Below are 6414 nucleotides of genomic sequence, written 5' to 3'. Positions count from 1 at the left end.
CCCTGCAGGTATCTTTAGGTCTGAAACGAGTCTGTTGTAGAAATATATAAATGGTCTTGGGTTTTTGGAGTGTGTAGTCTGTTTACATTTAAAATAGTTATTGAGAGATATGTCTTTATTGCCATTTTGTTACTTGTTTTGTAGTTTTTCTCTGATCCTTTCATGGTTTGCTGGCTTTCTTTAGTGATATACTTGGATTCCTTTTTCTTTATTCTTCGCCTATCATTGGTTTTTGATTTGTGGTTACCGTTGGGTTTGTATATAATATCTTCTGCATAGAGCAGTCTATGCTGTATGGTTTGAACTTATTCTTTACGTCTCCCCATGTTTTAGGTATATGGTGTCAAAGTTTACATTATTTTATTTTGTGAATCCCTTGACTAATTTTTAGAGATATACTTACTGCTTTTGTGTTTCTACTTGGTATGTATATATGTGTGTTTCCTAGTTTTTCTACTCACTTGTGGTCTTTTTCTTTTTCCCTCTCAAAGAGTCCCTCTTAGTATTTCTTGTAGGGCTGGTTTAGTGAGCATGAACTCCTTCAGTTTTTGTTTGTTTGAGAAACTCTTTATCTCTCCTTCTATTCTAAATGATAGCTTTGCTGGTTAGTGTATTCTTGGCTGCAGAGTTCAGCACTTTGAATGTATCATTCTACTCTTTTCTGGACTGCAAAGTTTTTGCTGAAAAATTTGCTCATAGACTTTTGGGGCTTCCCCTGTGTGTAAATGTCTTCTTTTTCTCTTGCTGCTTTTAAACTCTTTTCTTTCTTTCTTTCTTTCTTTCTTTCTTTCTTTCTTTCTTTCTTTCATCTCTATACAGGGTGCTTGGGTGGCTCAGTCAGTTGAGTGTCTGACTCTTGATTTTGGCTCAGATGATGATCTCAGGGTCCTGGAATAGAGCTCTGTGTCAGCCTCCACACTCAGGGGGAGTTTGCTTAGGGATTTCCATTTCCCTTTGCCCTTCCCCTTCCTTCTCTCCCTTTCTCTCCCTCCCTCTCTCTCCCCCCCTCTCTCTAAAGTAAATAAATAAATCCTTAAAAAAGAAAAAGTAATCTCTACACCAAACATGGCGCTTAAACTCACAAGCCTGAGATCAAGAGTCAGATACTATATCACTTAGGCTATCCAGGCACTCCTCCATATTTTTTTTAAGTAATCTCTCTACCCATGGTGGCTTAGACTCATGACCCCAAGATCAAGAGTCACATGCACCATCAACTGGCTAGCTAGGTGCCCCTCTGTTGTTGCTTTAGAATTTTTTTTTTCTTTATCGCTGCTTTTTGCCGTTTACTTTTTTTAATTTTTAATTTTTTTTAAGATTTTATTTATTTAACAGAGAGTGATCACAAGTAGACAGAGAGGCAGGCAGAGAGAGAGAGAGAGAGAGGGAAGCAGGCTCCCTGCTGAGCAGAGAGCCTGACGCGGGACTTGATCCCAGGACCCTGAGATCATGACCTGAGCCAAAGGCAGCGGCCTAACCCACTGAGCCACCCAGGCACCCCGCCATTTTAATTACTTTGTGTCTTTGTATGGACTTCCTTGGGCTGATTTTGTTGGGGGAGCTCTGTGCTTTCTAGGTTTGGATATCTGTTTTCTTCCCCAGATTAGGATGTTTTCAGCTTTTATTTCTTCAAATAAATTATCTGTTCCCTTTCTCTCTTCTTCTTCTTCTAGGATCTCTGTTATTATATTTGATGGGGTCACTGAGTTCCATAAGTCTGTTCTCATTTTGCATATTTTTTCCCTCTCTTTTGTTGGCTTGATTACTTTCCTTAACTCTGTCATCAATGACCTTAACTCCAGGTCATTAATTCATTCTACTGCTTCTTCTAGCATGCTATTTACGCCATCAAGTGTATTTTTTTTTTAAGATTTTATTTATTTATTTGTCAGAGAGATAGAATGAGCACAGGCAGGCAGAGAAGCAGGCAGAGTCAGAGGGAGAAGCAGGCTCCCTGCGGAGCAAGGAGCCCGATGTGCGACTCGATCCCAGGACACTGGGATCATGACCTGAGCCGAAAGCAGCTGCTTAACCAACTGAGCCACCCAGGCGTCCCATCAAGTGTATTTTTAATTTAAGTTATTGTGTTCTTCATCTCTGATTAGTCCTTTTTTTTTTTAAAGATTTTTTTAAATTAATTAATTTATTTGACAGAGAGAGATCACAAGTAGGCAGAGAGGCAGGCAGAGAGAGAGAGAGAAGGAAGCAGGCTCCCCGCTGAGCAGAGAGCCTGATGCGGGACTCGATCCCAGGACCCTGAGATCATGACCTGAGCCAAAGGCAGAGGCTTAACCCATTGAGCCACCCAGGAGCCCTACTTTAAATTTTCTATCAGGCATATTACTTATCTCTGTTTTGTGTAGGTATCTTGCTGTGGTTAGGTATCTTGCTTTCATTTGGGACATATTTGTCTGTCTCCTTGTTTTGCCTAATTCTCTGTATCTGTTTCTCTGTGTTAGGAAAGTTAGCTGCTCTCTTGCTCTTGAAAGTATTGGGTGAGGTGCACACTTTTAACAAGGTGGCACTGGTTCTTTTCCACAGACATGTAGCAGCCACTGTGGAGACTGGGCCAGCTGGGCCTGCTCTGTAAAGCACATGCTGGCTCGGTGAACAGTTTTAAGAAGGTGCCTGTCTCCTCCACAGGAGGTTGGGAAATGTAGTGTTGACAGTGTTTGCATCATTCTTCTGGGGGAGGCACCCACAGTGCTGGGACTGAGATAGGCCCAGCTGGAGGGGGTGGGGTGTGGTGTAACCAAGTTAGGAAGTCAGTGCCAGGTGCTGCACTGGTTCCAGCAGGTGGCCATGTGATTATGCTGGGGGCAGAGGGAGGAGGAGGGAAATGGCACCTGCTAGGTCTTTTATTCCTGGAGGAGTCCCTCAGGGAACTCTGAGATTAGTAACTAACTCTCCCTCCCACATGCTGTAGGCATTTTTCAAACTTATTTCCAAACTGTATCTCTAGATTATTGTGCTATCTTTTTAAGGACAGAGATTCAGTTTCTAATGTAGGCTTTAACATCTCCAATCCTGAGGTTGTGGGCTTTGGGAGACAAATTCTTGCACATAAACCTGTGTAGGTGCAGGGCTGGAGAACAGGTCCTGGGGCTCAGACACTGAGTCTCTATGCACTTGCTCTGCAGTCTGTGCCAAGATTCCCCACTTGGACAGCGGGGAGGAAGATGATATCCCTTTTCACAGAAGGGTAGGGAGATGTGAATCTATTTCAAGAAGTTATTATTTTTTTTTTAAAGATTTTATTTATTGGGGCGCCTGGGTGGCTCAGTGGGTTAAAGCCTCTGAGCTTTAAAGCCTGAGCCTTTGGCTCAGGTCATGATCCCAGGGTCCTGGGATCGAGCCCCACATCAGGCTCTCTGCTCAGCAGGGAGGCTGCTTCCTCCTCTCTCTCTCAGCCTCTCTGCCTACTTGTGATCTCTGCCTGTCAAATAAATAAATTTAAAAAAAGGATTTTATTTATTTATTTATTTATTATTTGAGAAAGAGCTTGAGCAAGGGTGGGTGGTAGAGAGGTAGAGGGAGAAGGAGAAGAGTTTTTTTTTGTTTGTTTGTTTGTTTTTAAAGATTTTCCTTATTTATTTGAGAGAGAGCACGAGCAGGGGGTAGGAGTTGAGGGTGGGGGAGAAACAGGCTCCATGCTAAGCTGGACCCTGGAACCATTACCCAAACTGAAGGCAGACACTTAACCGACTGAGCCACCCAGGTGCCCCAAGGGAGAGAGAGAGAATCTTAAGCAGGCTCCACTCCTGACCTGAGCTGAAATCAAGAGTCAGACGCTTAAATGACTGAGCCACCCAGGCACCCCTGAAGAAAAGATTTTTTAAAATCATGGTCACACACAAAAATAATAATAATAATAAAATAAAATAAAATCACGTTCACTTTTTTCCTAGAACTTCTTTTTAATTAAAAACATTTTTTTTAGGGGCACCTGGATGGCTCAGTCGTTATGCAGCTGCCTTCGCTCCAGTCATGATCCCAGAGTCCTGGGATCGAGTCCAACATTGGGCTCCTTGCTTGGCGGGAAGCCTGCTTCTCCCTCTGCCACTCCCCCTGCTTGTGTTCCTTCTCTCTGTGTTTCTCTCTGTCAAATAAAATCTTAAAAAAAATGTTTTCTTTTAATATTTAGTTTATTTTTTCCCTAAAACTTCTCATGTTAAAAATGAGACATGTTCATTCTAGAAAGCTTGTAAAATATGGAGGGGTGTAATAAGGAAAATAAAACTTACCTGTAATGTCATAATATGTTAAATTTTGTATGGCAAAAAAAAGAACTTCATTGCTTCTGTCTTTTTTTTTTTTTAAGATTTTATTTATTTGAGAGAGAGTGAGAGAGAAAGCATAAGCTGGTGGGACAGGGCAGAAGGAGAAGCAGGCTCTCTGCTGAGCAGGGAGGCTGATGCAGGACTCGATCCCAGGACCCTGGGATCATGACCCAAGCTGAAGGCAGATGCTTAACCCACTGAGCCACCCAGGTGCCCCTGAACTATATTACCTCTTGAGAGATCGAGTAACCTTTTATTCTTCCTCCATTTTCATGTTTCTGGCTGACACAATGGGGTATTACTGAACAACTAATATTTAAATAATAATATTTTAAAAAATAATAATATTTTTACCTTTTTTTTTTTTTTTTTTTAAAGTAAACTCCACACCCAGCATGGAGCCCAATGCAGGGCTTGAACTCAAGACTGAGTTGAAAGCAAGACTTGACCTGAGATCAAGAGTTGGACACCTAAAACTAACTGAACCACCCAGGCACCCCAATAACAATAATAAAAATTAAAAAAATAATAATAATGATAATAAAGTTTTAGGCTTTAAGTCCCACTGATTGTGAAAACTCACAAAATTCAGCACCTCTGATTTTCAAAGCCAGATCCTGCGGGAACTCATCTTCCCCAGGCAGATAGACTACTGGGTGCGGCAATCTGTTTCTTATTCTTCTCAGCACCCAATGGCTCCCTCCCCCTGGCAGCCAGGCCTGCTGGGTTTAGCTCCCCACTGTGTCTCTGCTCTTCCTACCCTCTTCAGTGTGGCCTCATGTCTACATTTTTTTTTAAAGTTTATTTATTAATTTTTTTTTTAGTAATCTCTACACCCAGTGTGAGGCTCAAACTCACAACCCCATGATCAAGAGTCCCATGGTCTACTGACTGAGCCAGTCAGGTGCCCCTTGTCTCTATATTAGATGTGGAGTTTGTTCTGCCAGTCTTCAGGTAGTTTTCTGGGTTATTTGCCCTTACGTGAGTGTTATCTAGTTGTATCCAAGGGGTGAGGTGAGTTTAGGGGCTTCCTACTTGCCATTTTCCCTCAGAAGTTTTTAGTTTTGATATAGGCCACTTTTTTTCTTCTGTTGCCTGGGCTTTTGATGTCTTATCCTTCAGTAATCTTTTAAACACATTTATATCCTTTCATTGAGTAATTTATAATCATTTGATGGTTCCATTTTTCAGACTTCTGAATGATCTGGTCTCTGTACTTCTTCAATCTCACCGCTTACTCTTATCTCTACCCAAATGGACTTACCAGGTCATTCTGAATCACTACAGAGTTCTGAGCATCCATGGAGCACCATGCTCTCTCACGTGTCATGTCTTTGCACTTGCTACTCCCACTTCTCTCCTTTCTTTCTTTCATAAACTACTTTTCATTCACCTTTTAAGACTTCTGCAGGTAACTCCTCCTCTGAGAAGACTTCCTTGACTTTTCCCAGAGTTCGATGGGAACAATGGCCTTCCATTGTTTACTTTTACTATCATGCTTATTAAACTGTTTTAAGCGTTGACTCACCTTTTTCCTCTTCCTCCAGATAGACTATAAGTTCCTTAAAGGCAAAGGCCCTACCCCTGTCTTGTCATCGCCTCTCAAATTTGGTTCAGCAGTTGAACAGGGATCTCTGCTGCTTTAGTTGCTTTGACTCTGAGCAAACTAAACCTTTTGGGCTTCAGTTTTCTCATAAGATGATTGTGCTGGCAAACTGAGATTATGTTTGCAAAGTGAAGGTTGCTTGCCAGTAAATGCTCCACAAAAATTAGCTGTTATTATCATCAGCCTATTGAATTGACATTTCAGGCTCCAATCTGTTGTATGAATTTGGACAAAATTATTTTTTTTAAAGATTTTATTTATTTATTTGACAGATAGAGATCACTGGTAGGCAGAGAGAGAGGAAGGGAAGCAGGCTTCCTGCTGAGCAGAGAGCCTGATTTGGGGCTCGATCCCAGGATCCTGGGATCAGGACCTGAGCCAAAGGCAGAGGCTTTAACCCACTGGCCACCCAGGCACCCCTGGACAAAATTCTTAAACGCCCAGTAAAATGAGCTGTTTGACCTGGATTATCAATAGCAGTGGTTCTCAAACAAGGCTGCATATTTCACTCGTCTGGGGAGCTTTAAA

Source organism: Mustela erminea, chromosome 14 (genome assembly GCF_009829155.1).
Source record: "Mustela erminea isolate mMusErm1 chromosome 14, mMusErm1.Pri, whole genome shotgun sequence".
In the NCBI taxonomy this organism is placed as follows: domain Eukaryota; kingdom Metazoa; phylum Chordata; class Mammalia; order Carnivora; family Mustelidae; genus Mustela; species Mustela erminea.
Note: the sequence above shows the minus strand (reverse complement) of the source record.